Consider the following 14,483-nt stretch of genomic DNA (forward strand, 5'->3'; position numbering starts at 1 on the left):
GTTTTTAGTGGCTTCCCCCTAGTTTTCCATGTGAATCTTGATGTTCACTTTTGACTTGGTGTCCCCTTTGCCGTATATATTGTTTGTTTGGTCACAGAATTTGCTTGCTTGCTATTGAGTGATGAAGTGGTGCTTGAAAGTTTGAGTCGCCATATGATTGGTGTACGTAGGCACTGGTTGGGTATCTTGTAGATTGTGAACCGATTTGGCCATCTCGGGTCTGCAGGTTTCGCCCTGACCGACGAGGGAGCTTTGGACACAAGTCGGTAGAAGTGGTGAACGCGACAGCGATGCAGGCAGCATAGCATGACGCTATGTGGATGTGGACAGTGAGAGCCGATGGTCGTTGACAGGGCTAGCTAGGCGCTGATCACACACCGGCCCATCCAGTGATCACAATGTAAGATGGCATGTTGCAGAATAAGCGTGAGGAGAAGTTTTTGGCGGTAGTTATTACCAAAACACACCTCTCTTTTACTTAAATATAGGGGGATTCGTCCCTCTATCCACATCATTAGCTAAAAAACACAAAATGTGTTATGAAAAAAGTCTACATAACTCCCTCAACCATTGGACCTAGACTACTTAACCCCCTAAACTAAAAAATTGGTTATTCTACCACCTGAACTTTCCAAAACTGGCCAAATAATTCCCCAAGGCGGTTTTGGAGAGTGGTGTCAGACCCGGGGCAGCGGGACTGCTTATAGGCATAGAATGTTCTAGAGTAAGGGATAGCCCATGAATATACCTTACCTCTTTTGTAACTTCCTGAATAGACGTAGAACTAGCTGCAGTACAAAGAAAACTACCCGATCGTGCTGTAGTAGGACTCCAACTGTACTCGGCTAGGACTTTCCATGTAAACCTATCCCCCCGGATGTATAAGGGCGGGAAGGTACCCCCTCGAAACACATTAACACGTAAGGCAATACAAACCACCGCACAGGACGTAGGGTATTACGCAACTCGCGGCCTGAACCTGTCTAAATCTTTGTGTTCCTTGTACCATTGAGTTCCAGAGCCGTCGATCCCTACCTACAAACCCTACTGCTAAGTGTATCCCTGAGCAGGCTTGGCGGTAAACACCGACAGCTGGCGCGCCTGGTAGGGGACTCGGTGAGTTCATCGGCGAGTTCGATGGCCACCTTCGCTTTCAGCACCATGGCGCCTCCTCCAGGCGCCACCTTCATCTTCGGATCGTGGGTCTGCGTCGCCAATGGTTCGGGCGGCTTCGACAGCCACCTAACCAATCTTCCCACACTGAAGATCACCACGTCGGAAGATTCCAACAAACTCGCCGGATCAAACGATCGCAGCGTCGTGTTGCTTCCCGACCTCGCCAAGGAGAACGAGGCGAAACTCGAAGACAACTCGAGTTCCACTCGGACTCAAATTGATCTCAAACCGAAATCTACTCGGATTGGGACTCGTCTTGCTCAACCCATTTTCGGTTTGCGCAATTCATCATCTGCTTACAAACAGATGATAAGATCCATCTATGAAAATAGTTTGGATCATCTACTCTGCATCGAAAACCACTCAGTCACCGCTAGCCGGGAGGCACCCGTTTTCGACGTATACCCAGATCCAGTCGAGTTACCTCAAGACAACCTGGATTTCATCACAAATGCGCTGGCAAAGATGCAACTTAAATCTTGCCGAAGCCATACCCTCGCAGAACTACTCGACAATCTTCGGGAAGTTGCCAGCATTGATGACCTTCCGTTCCAACACGGTACTCCCCTCGCAACCGAGAGGGAAACCGGGTCCGAAGAAACTGTCCTAGCTGATTACAACTCAGACCTGGAAAGCTTCTCTCTCGCTTGTTTAGTTCCTGTGATCATCTAACAACCTGAAGCTAGTCAGCATGACCCAAACGAATCCTTGGATCAGATCTCAGCAGATAATCTGACCCAAGACGCTCCACAAGATGAAGACGAAGCTACTCATACAGCCCGCAGGGCAAGAAATCGACGTAAAGCGGAGCGCAGAGTTCATGCGGCCGAATGTGCTCGTCTTCCTCCGCGCAACCCCAACAATGAATTCAACAATGTCGCAGATCCTGTCTTTAGAACACCAATTGCTGCGATGACAGAAGCGACCCTGGACTCATGCAGATGCCTCAAAATCCGGAGATGAAGCGTGTCATACACCTTGCCAAGAACACTATTGAACAACTCAAGAGACAAAACCCGTTGTCCTCACTCCATGGCACCCGGTCGAGGGCCACTGCAACAGTCATACCTCAAGCAAGTCGCACTCCTGAAGGCCATCATCGACAACAACAGTTGGTGGAGCAAAATCAAAGAAACCAGGAGGATCAAGAAGTTGCAAGTAACCATCAACCCAGGGCAAACCAAGCCCCTGAGCCTCAGCCAAATCGCAACAACAACAACCGCGGACGCAAAAGGGAGGAAGTAGCCAATTCCATAGTGGACGCACGGGACATCATCAACGCAAGACGCAGATCGCAGCTTGCAGACAACTCCGACCGCTTCCAAGCCCTTAGCAGAGTCTTTGACAACGCCGTGTACCCGAAGGATTTCAAGCCCACGAACATCCAAAAGTACGATGGTAAGCAAGGCCCTGCCTAATGGTTACGTTTATATTCGACCGCTGTTAGTGTTGCAGGGGGAGACACCAACACCAAAGTCCTCTACTTCCTGATGGCCCTGGAGCCTGCACCCCTCACGTGGCTTGAAAGCTTGGCGCGCGAGTCGATAAACTCGTGGGATGACCTCAAGAAGGCCTTCATCGACAACTTCCAGGGGTCGCTACATCGAGTAGCCACTCGACACGCCCTGTCCATGTGCAAGCAAGAGCAAGGCGAATCGATCAGATCCTACGTCAAGTGTTTCTTTGACACAAGAGCCACCATCCCCAACGTCGCCGACGACGATGTCATCGACTACTTCCAGAGCGGCATCTCCGTTCAGACTCTATACCATGACTTTGGGCGTAATTGCCCCAAAATGGTAGTGGAGCTACAAGACATGATGCAGCGCTGGGCCGACGAAGAAGAGCAAGAACGCAGCCGCTTCCCATGCCGTAACAACGACAACAACGGGAAGCATCACAACGACCGTGGAGGGCCCAGCAACCAGCGGGATCCTGCGTGAAAACGCAAGCCTGATGACACTGTCGGCACTATGGATCGCACCCCGTGTGGTAAAAAGGGCGACAAGCCGCAGGACCAGTTCGACAAGATTCTTCACAACAAGAGATGTCCAATCCACCCGAAGAGCAACCACTCGATGTGGGAGTGTACGATCCTGCACAAATCCTTCAAGTCGGCACCTGCAGTCACTCCTAAGAAAGAACAGGACAAAGATGACGAAGACGACAAGAAAAACCATGATGGTTTCCAATAGCAACAAAATGTCATCAACGTCATATTTGGAGGATATCTCAGCTTCTCCAAGCGAGCCCAGAATCTCTTGCTTAGAGAAATCCTCTCAGTCGAGCCAGCAATTCAGAGGCTACTGAAATATAGTGAGGTCCCCATTACCTTCTCCAGGGAAGACCAATGGACCATCTTCTCTGAACCTAGAAAGTTCCCGCTGGTACTCGATCCAGTCGTCCAAGGTTCCAAGCTTACTCGAGTGCTCATTGACGGCAGAAGCGGGCTCAACTTGATCTTCGCAAGCACATTGGCAAAGATGGGCCTCAATTACATGAGTTTGCTCACCCCAAGCAAGGCCCCATTCTACGGCATTGTCCTCGGAAACTCCTCTATACCGATTGGCTCGGTTACTCTCCCAGTCACATTTGGTACAGAACAGAACTTCCGGACATAGTACATCAAATTCGAAGTAGCCGACTTCGAGTCTTTCTACCATGCTATCCTGGGAAGGCCAGTGCTAGCCAAGTTCATGGCAATACCACATTACGTGTACTTGCTCTTGAAGATGCCAGGCAACACAGGAGTGCTCTCATTACGTGGTGACCTCCTCAAGTCCTTCGAGTGCGACAAGGAAGCAATAGATCATACTGCCACAATCCGGGTCCCTAGTTCTGTCAGCGAGATACTTGCTGCTGCCAAGGAACTCTCCCTCAAGGAGTCGATGCCTTCCAATAGACCAAGCTAGTCATCGGTTAAACCTACTAGTGACGTGGGCACCAAGACAATCCAGCTACAAGAAGGTGACGACTCCAAAACCGCCATCATTGGAATAGGACTGGGCGACACATAGGAACTCGAGCTCGTCAACTTCCTTAGGGCCAACCGAGACGTATTCGCGTGGAAACCAGCAGATATGCCAGGGGTGCCCAAGGACTTGATCGAGCATGCCTTGAAGGTCGACCCTAAAGCTACACCAAAAAAGCAACAGTTGCGGCGGTTCTCACCGGACAAGCGAGAAGCCATCAAGAAAGAGCTGGCAAAACTACTCGCGACAGGGTTCATCAAAGAAGTCTACCATCCTGAATGGCTGGCTAACCCTGTACTTGTCCAGAAGAAAAATAACAACAAGTGGAGGATGTGTATCGACTACACCGATCTGAACAAACATTGCCCAAGGGATCCTTTCGGGCTACCACGCATTAATCAAGTAATCGACTCCACAACAGGTTGTATCCTGTTATCTTTCCTCGATTGCTACTCGTGGTATCATCAGATCGCCCTGAAAGAAAAAGACCAGATCAAGGCGGCCTTCATCACCCCTTACGGGGCTTATGCCTACAAGACCATGTACTTCTGGTTGAAAAACGCTGGTGCTACCTACCAGCGTGCGATACAGCTGTGCTTCTCTAATCAGCTACATCGCAATGTTGAAGCCTATGTTGACGATGTTGTTGTCAAAACCAAGACCCAGGATCAATTCATTACTGACCTGGAAGAGACCTTCAACAGTCTCCGAAAATTCCGTTGGAAGCTCAACCCAACCAAGTGCGTCTTTGGCGTACCCTCGGGAAAACTACTCAGATTCATCATCAGTAACCGAGGAATTGAGGCCAACCCAGAGAAAATCAATGCCATCATGGCCATGGACGCCCCAGCTACTATTAAGGACGTCCAGAAGCTCACATGCTGTATGGCAGCTCTGAATCGATTCTTGTCCAAACTTGGCGAACGGGGCTTACCCTTCTTCAAGCTCCTAAAGCGACAAGATAAATTCGAGTGGACTACGGAAGCCGCGGAAGCACTCGCGAACCTCAAGCATCATCTCTAGTCACCACCGATTCTAACAGCTCCACTACCTGGCGAGTAACTACTCCTCTACATCGCAGCGACTACCCATGTAGTCAGTACCACGATAATAGACGAACACCTGGAGGAAAGCCACGCCTATAGCGTTCAGAGACCAGTTTACTTCATCAGTGAAGTACTCTCTGAATCAAAGGTTAGATATCCATCAGTTCAGAAACTTTTGTATGGAATTCTAATCACCTCCAGGAAGCTCCGACATTACTTGGATGAGTACAAGATTTCAGTAATAACTGACTTCCCATTGGGGGATATACTCCACAATCGGGTGCCACTGGACGAATTTTAAAATGGGCAGTTGAACTGGGAGCCTTGGAAATCAACTTTAAGCCAAGAATAGCAATCAAGTCACAGGCACTAGTCGAGTTCTTAGCCGAATGGTGGGAAAATCAAATTCCAGCACCTCATAATGTTCCAGAACATTGGGTGATGTACTTTGACGGCTCAATCAAGCTCGACGGAGGCGGTGCGGGAGTCCTATTCATCTCCCCCAAGGGAGAACAATTGAAGTATGTATTCCAAATCCTGTTCAAGGTCTCCAATAACGAAGCTGAATACGAGGCACTGCTACACGGCCTTCGACTAGCAGTTTCTCTTGGCATCAAGCGACTACTTGTTTACGGAGATTCACTACTCGTCGTCCAGCAAGTCAATAAAGAATGAGACATTAACAAGGATACAATGGATGCATATGTTGAAGAAATCAGAAAGCTCAAAAACAAGTTCTCAGGATTGGAAATTCACCACGTAGACCGCGACAACAACGTGGGAGCTGATGTCCTTTCCAAACTTGGATCTACTCGAGCAGCTGTTCCACCAGGAGTGTTCGTCCATGAACTTCATTACCCATCAGTCAAGGTACAAAGCCAACAAGCCACTGACACGGAGGCCCCGGCCACAATCAGAGAAGTACTGATAATTGAGGAAGATTGGCGGATTCAGTTTATCGACTTCATCAAGGAATTCAAGCTTCCACCACATGTTGATCCTAAAAGCACTGAAGCTGCCCGCATCATCAGGCGTAGCAAGGGTTTCGTCTTAGTCGGCGACAACCTATATAAGCGCTCTGCTTCTGGCATCCTCATGAAGTGTGTTACCCTTGATGAAGGCAAAGACATTCTCAGAGAGATACACGAAGGAGTTTGCAGCAACCACGCCGCATCAAGGACACTAGTCGGCAAGGCTTATAGGTCAGGCTTCTTCTGGCCAACAGCTGTTTCAGACGCAGAAGACCTTGTCAGGCGATGCCCCGGCTACCAATTTTTTTGGCAAAAAGACTCACGTCCCAGCACACAACTTGATAATAATCCCTCCATCTTGGCCGTTCGCCTGTTGGAGTTTGGACATGATCGAACCATTAACCGTAACTCCAGGAGGATTCAATCATGTGCTGGTAGCAGTCGACAAGTTCACCAAGTGGATCGAGTACAAGCCCATTGTCAAGATCTCATCTGATAGAGCAGTGGACTTCATCTCTGACATTATTCATCGGTTTGGATTTCCTCACACCATCATCACGGATCTTGGCTCTAACTCCACGTCACAATCTTTCTGGGATTTCTGTCAAATATGCTTCGGTAGCTCATCCTCGGGCAAATGGTCAAGTAGAGCGCATCAATAGTTTAGTACTCGACGGCTTGAAGAAAAGACTCTACAATGCCAACACCAAGAAAGGTGGCAAGTGGATTCAAGAATTACCCCATGTAGTCTGGGGGCTGCGGACGCAGTCTAGCAAAGAAACTGGACAATCTCCTTTCTTTCTCACTAACGGGTCAGAGGCTATACTACCCGCAGATATCATGTGGAGATCTCCAAGAGTAGAAGCCTATCAAGAAGGAGAAGCAGATGAAGCTCGACAACTTGAGTTAGATTCAGTTGAAGAGGCCAGAGTCAATGCTTTGACTCAATCAGCTAGGTATCTTCAAGGAGTCAGATGCTATCATGATCGCAATGTCCAGCAAAGATCTTTCAATATCAGAGATCTAGTATTACGAAGGATCCAAGATGAGACAGGACTGCACAAGTTAAATTCTAGATGGGAAGGTCCTTTCATCGTAACCAAGGTTACAAGACCATAATCATACAGAATCACTGATGCAGACAGCAATGAGGTACCAAATTCCTAGAATATTGAGCACTTGTGCAAGTTCTATCCTTGATCCAAGTAACTTGGTGATGTCAGTTGATTTCTCGAATAAAGCAAAGGTTTTTGCTAGCATATCGACTACTTTAAAGGCAGTTTTTCAAACTGACAGCATCACCTGTTCAGGATAGCTTACACAGTTTTCCATCAGGATAACTACACAAGCCACATCCTTGTCCTTACTATAAGGGCACAACCTACTCGCCCAGCTCGAGAAGGTGTGTGGATACCTTTACTAGTTGTCCATCTTGGGTAACTCGACGGAGTTCATCCTAATAGGTCAACTATAAGGAACTCCAGCCTTGAATTAAAGGCAAAACTACTCACTCGCTCGAGTATGTTATGGATATTACTATATTTTGTCCATCTTGGATAACCCAACGGGGTTCACCCTAACAAGTCAATCTTAGTAGTTACTCCAGTCTACAAGTTAGACACCCTATTCGCAAGCCCGAATAGGTAATGGATATCTTTAAGATGGTTTCAACTTGGATAACTCGACGGAGTTCATCCTAACAGATCTATCTTAAAGATTACTCCAATCCTTGGTTAAGGACATACTACTCGCTCGCTCGAGTAGTTTATGGATATCTTTATAGTTTTTTCATTTGGGTAGTCCGACGGGACTCATCCTAACTGATCAACTTTAAAGATTACTCCATGCAAGTAGTCTACTCAATAACTCAAATAGTTTGTATTTATCCTACGGTATCAGATCATGCTTCTGAAGACACACCAACAGGATACAAGTTACGAACAAAGACAATGAGTTATTACAAGCAGTTTACTCTGCCAAGTTCTTCAGAATTTCCTCAGCAATCACTTCTGACTCTTTACAATAGTCCCGGAATTTCTCATTAGGGCAATTGGGAGCTATTCCTTTAGCTATGGGAGCTAAGTTAAACTGAGGCAAGTAAGACTTGACAACTCCTATCATGTGGGTCAGATAATTCTTGGAGGTAGCCGTCATGACATCAAAAATCTTCTTGGGAGCTTCCTCCAAACGCTCCACCAAGGATTTGCTACTTGACGACCCCTCTTCAGAATCAATCATATCCACAAGGATCTGAGCTGCTGCTACCAATTGAGCGTGACCATCTGGAGAACCTGACAGAAGGATATTTCAATAATTATTATTGACAAAGGAAGATCAAGACAAAAGATTGGATACTCACAAGCTTGAGTAATCTGCAATTGTTCTTGGAGCCTGAAATTTTCTTCCTGAAGCTTTGATCTTTCTTCTTCAAGGCTCTTGATTTGCTGCTTCATATCACATAGTTCCAGATGATGCTTTCGGTTTGCTTCATAAAGCTTGTTCCGAGCAGCAAGAGACTCATCCAGTTATTTGGCAATCATAGCATTCTGCTGCTCTAGGGTTTTTCGATTGTCCACAGTCTTATACAAAGCTTGCGATTTAAGAAAAGACCGATTGGCAACATCCTGTGACATACAAGGCAAGATTAGTCAGACATTACTAACTACTCGAGAAAGACAAAATAGCAGCATAGCACTCACCTTGGTATATTTGAAGCTCCATGCATGTAGTCAGCAAGTTTATTCACGTTGTCTATGGACAACAACGGATCATCAAACAGTCCTTTCCCCAACTCCTCTTGAGTTGACCGAGGCATAGATTGAAAGGTCACCAGTCGAACAGCAGGACCTCTCGATCCTTGAGCTCCACTATTGCTAGTTTCATCAGCATTGGAGTCACCCTCAGCAGCTGCAGGAGTATGGTCGGGTGCTTGAGGACTTGGTTCATTCGATATTCCAGTCGTGTCTGCATTCGGCAAGCTGGCAGATGGGTTCTCGATCAACCCAATTATTGGAGACTCGGGGACTGATCGACTAGTTCCTTTCGAACTACTCGACATCCAGTTGCGGAAATCTTGAATCTGATTCTTCTCATGCGCCGGGAGATATTGGATCCTAGCCAAGCAAGACACTGAATAAGAAAGCTGAGGCAAACAGGATAAAATCAATAGAATATCAGATCCTTACTGGCCAGCATCGAGACGAGGAATTTTTCTCTGGAACAGAGATCCAGGAGTTGCCTTCCGTTTCTTGCTCCCATCAGAGTCAGCATCTGCTAAAGTCGGAGGCATACAATACCAAGTCTTATAATTTTTCTGCAATAGAAACAAAGAATTCATCAGAAGATCAAAAAAATTAACTACAAGTACTCGACAGTATTTCTAAGCACATACCCATGAATTCTCAGGAGGGTTGTTCGCCCAGAAGAGTGCTGGAAGTTTCAAAGACTTGTCGAAGTTGTCGAGTACTTTGCAACACCTCTTGACTACTTCAGACTGAGCTATTTGTTCTGAAGACATTCTGGTAGGGTCTTGTATGCCTTCATATCTGAAAGCAGGGCTTTCGAAGCTGAAGAGGCTGGACCCGATGGCTTACAAAAGAAAAGACTACATGATCACCAGTGATTCCTTTATTCTTCAAATGTGCAATGGCTTTCAAAAAGCAGTCAACTTCCTCGCCACCAGGTCCAAAACTTGACCAGCTTTCTTGAACTTGGGGGGCACCTGGAATTCTTTCTGGAAGTGGAGATTCAAAATTCCTGACATGAAACCAGAATTTTTTCCACTCGATTCCCTTACCCGCTGCATCATAAGCCAAGTACTCGTTTCGGGTCTCAGGATGGAGTACTAATTCACAACCCCCGACAACGGCGGGTTTGGCGGAGTTCGGAACAGGAATAAGAGTGCAAAAATGTTGGAAAATGTGAAAGTGGGGAAGAATGCCAAGGAAGACTTCGCAGAAATGAGTAAAAATGGAGAGATGCAAAATGGATTGAGGAGTCAAATGATGCAGTTGGATTCCCCAAAACTACAGAAGTGCATAGAAAAATTCCGATACGGGAAGCGCAAAACCACATTCTACGAAGTCACGGAACACAACTGTCTTGAGGGTATAGGGATGGCAATGGGTACCCGAAATCCGAAACCCGACGGGTTTTTGGTCCATTAGGGTACGGATTTGGGTCAACTTTTAGACCCGTGGGTTTGTTAATGGGCACAAAGTCCTACCCGTTGGGTTTATGGGCATGGGTTTGTTCCTATAATACCCGAACCCGTGAACCCATCGGTTTTTTTAAACCCGATCCAACATAGAGCAATTGTCATTTTATTTTGTGAGATTATAATAAATTTAACATCTCTTTCCTTCAATTCTTATTTTATTGACCCTTAAGTGGTGGGTATGGGTGTTGTCGCTTTGCAGTTGTCGTGTTTATACATGCATATGATAGATTTGTGACATTATATGGTGTTATGATCATTTAAATATAGAACTTGTTATTTATATACTTATTTCTTTTGTAATTTTTAGTGAACATATATTTCTTACTCATAATATGCTACAACGATGTTTATGATATTAAACTTATTGATCATGAGAAAAAATTATATAGTAAACCCATGGACGACCCGTGGGTACCCGCTAACCCGATGGGTTTGGGTTTGGGCAAAATTCTAAACCCGTCACGGGTATGGGTTTTTTAATGGGTTCAAATATTTTTCATGGGTTTGGGTTTGGAATGGCAAAACCCGATGGGTTTAGACCCGTTACCATCCCTACGAGGGTACCTTCCATGGGGTAATCCTCTTCTTCCCCCGCACACCATTGGATCACACCTTGAGCCTGGAGAAGACCCAAATTCTCCAATTCCTGCACTGCTGCTTCAAACATTTTACTCTTGCGCCAACCTATTGACATATTGGCGACCGCTTCCTCTTCAACCTTGGATTTATCCTTCTTGGGAGCCATCTCAAAGTCACGAGTTTAGGCTCGGGGGCTACGAGAGGGGCTGTGGATCTCACTGAGAAAGGAAAATGGTGAAATTTGAGTTTGACGGCGGCCAGGAGTTCAAGGGGTAAAACCCTCACAAGTTTTCAGACGGCTTTATACGGTGTAGCGAAAATGGCCTCTCATGCCATGTTTCAATATAATGTTTTGGCGATTGATGACACACACAACACTTGGACTAATGTGATTGTTAAGATAACTATTCTCAGGCTTTTAGGTTCAAGTGATGACAAAGAGAAGAGAGGCGTAGCAAGGCCCGAAGGGCCGCCCCTACGGCTACTTCATGTTGTGAGTGACCGGATGAACCGACGATACCCCACCAAGAGGCATCGGTTCTTCCGGTGATACGCAGATTTTCAGCTAACCGTTGGAGCAACGGCTACAAGACTTGGTGGCCTATATATACACCTCACCCCGTCCATTTGAAGTGTGCTGGAGTTGCTGAACATCCCAAACACACCCAAGAACATCTCCAACCACCATAGAGCTTCATTGTACATCATATAGGCTTAAGCACACTTGTGAGAGTGCTTAGTGCTTGTTTAGGCTTAGTTCTTGACAGAACTAGCTTGAGAGAAAGCCTTGCTGCGGCAAGCACCTTGTGTATCCGTCGTGTGACCCTCCGTCTTGGTGTGGAGTGGCAACGACACTTTGTGCGGGGGAAGAGGAGGCCCCCTCCTTGGTGGAGAAGCTCCGTAGTGGATTTCGGCCGGGTGACCGAGAGAGACGGTGGCGGTGCACTAGACTCGGTGTCTTGTGGGCACTTGCCTTTGCTTGCTGGCATCGCCATTGGTGGCGTAGTGCAAGACGGTGATCGGAAGAGCCTCGGTGTCCCGTGGACGTAGGCGTTTATGCCGAACCACGTTACATGACCGTGTCTACTCGGGAGTTTGCATCCCTCTTGCACTTACCTCTTTACTTACCGCATTACGTTTCCGCACTTACTCTACCTTGCATACATTTACTTTCCTAGTTAGTTTGATTAGGATTAGCTAGGTTGCAAGTCTTTTTAGGGGTAAGTAGAGAGTAGCATAGATAAACCTTAGTCATAACTAGCATGCGTAGGACGTGTTAGGTTTATCTTATGCAAGTAGTTTGAGCCCTAGGTTAAAAAGCGATTAGCGACCCTATTCACCCCCTCCCCCTCTAGGGTCGGACACCCCGGTGATCCTTACATACGGTCTCTGGTGGCAATTTCGTGAATATTTGGGATATCAACGGATTCTTTCCTTTTCAGGGAAGTTTTCATTTTGCCACGAGTTTACTTTGATTCTTAAATCTAAATGGAGAGATTTAAATTCAAGACTCGGGGGCTGCGGGATATATGTATCAGAGATTTATTTTTCAAATTTTTTGAAAATTAAGAAGAAAAAGACTGAAGTGACCCTCAGCCTGATTCTACGATTCAACCTAAGGCTCGGGGGCTACTCCATATGGAGCGCGAGTACTTCGTGCACCATATATGATTAAGATTTTGGGGCTTGAGCACCTCACAGCCTCGGAGCAACTAGAATTACTTGGAGGACTACTCGACGTATCTGAGAGAAGGCCCGAAAGATGTTCTGACTACTTGAAGTACTCGAAGACGCCCAGCCAAGTACTCGACGCCTGCAGATCTCGGCTACGAAGAGCTCGGGGGCTTGTCAGACCCGGGGCAGCGGGACTGCTTATAGGCATAGAATGTTCTAGAGTAAGGGATAGCCTATGAATGTACCTTACCTCCTTTCTAACTTCCCGAGTAGACGTAGAACTAGCTGCAGTACAAAGAAAAATACCCGATCATGCTGTAGTAGGACTCCAACTGTACTCGGCTAGGACTTTCCATGTAAATCTGTCCCCCCGGATATATAAGGGAGGGAAGGTACGCCCTCGAAACACATTAACACCTAAGACAATACAAACCACCACACAGAACGTAGGGTATTACGCAACTCGCGGCCTGAACCTGTCTAAATCTTTGTGTTCCTTGTACCATCGAGTTCCAGAGCCGTCGATCCCTACCTACAAACCCTACTGCTAAGGGTATCCCTGAGCAGGCTTGGCGGTAAACACCGACAGATGGTTTTGTCTTTTTTATTTATTTATTTCAGCCGAATCTTTGAAAAATTATAACAAATCATAAAAAATCTAAAAATTGAAAATTAAATTTTGTTGGACTCTACATTAGTAGATCTACATAGTGAATATATAATATGGTACGCTTTAGTATAAATTTTTTGTTGTAGATTTAGATCTATACTTTTTTGCAATTAATGGAAATAATTCATATATGCAATTTTCATTGTCAAATTATACTGAAATTTTGTGGTGGGATAATTATTGTATGTTTGAACTTTAGTAAAAATTTCATACTCATTGGATCATGTATAATTCAGTTATAGATTTATATAAATTTAACCAGCATGAACATAAATAAATTTATAACAAAGGTACACATGATCCATTGAGTATGAAGTTTTTACTAGAGTTCAAGCGTACAATAGTTGGCCCACCATAAAAATTTCACCACAATTAGACCATGAAAAATGCAGCTATGAATTATTCTATTTAATTGCAGAAAAAACATATATCTAAATGAGTAAATTGCACCCACCATATAACAACTTGTCAAGTGGGTGCAAATTTGTCCAACAACTTGTAAAATGATCAATTTAGTGCAATAACTTGACAGGTGGGTGCAGATCGGTCCAACTACTTGTAAAATGCCCAATTTAATGCAATAAATTGGCAAATATGTGCATTCACAGTCCAAACACTACACGGCAATGTAACTAACGCAAAGTCTCAATAAAGAGTATATTCATGTTAGGATAAAGTATTAAGTATTATTTGACCATTGACTTTTGTCTGCGCCTGCGTGGCAATTTTTTTGGCCAGGATAAAAACCCTCACTGTTTAGAAAATTAATCTTATGTCTTTACATTAATTATTTTTGTATAGTGATTTAATTTTAATTAAAACTATTTAATTTGATATTCAATATTAAAAAATTCACCCTCAATGTTTATGATATGTTTGATTATATGCACCATTAAACTAAAAAACCCAATACGTTGATACAAACTATTGATACCTTTTAGGAGCTTGGTACATATATTTTTAAAGTCTCATATATTCGTTAGAACGGAAAAATGAGCTAAATAAACAGAAACAAACATGAGCATTGTTGAATACATGAGCAGAAGCGCAGAAGAAACCTAAGGTTTCAAGGTCTCTCTTATCGACTTCAGTGTTTGAGTGATGCTAATGGTGTAACTCTAAAATTTGTTTGCATTTGAACTAATAAAAAATTGTACATAGTTGAAAAGCAACAAC

The sequence above is a fragment of the Panicum virgatum genome, chromosome 3N (genome assembly GCF_016808335.1).
Source record: "Panicum virgatum strain AP13 chromosome 3N, P.virgatum_v5, whole genome shotgun sequence".
Classification (NCBI taxonomy): domain Eukaryota; kingdom Viridiplantae; phylum Streptophyta; class Magnoliopsida; order Poales; family Poaceae; genus Panicum; species Panicum virgatum.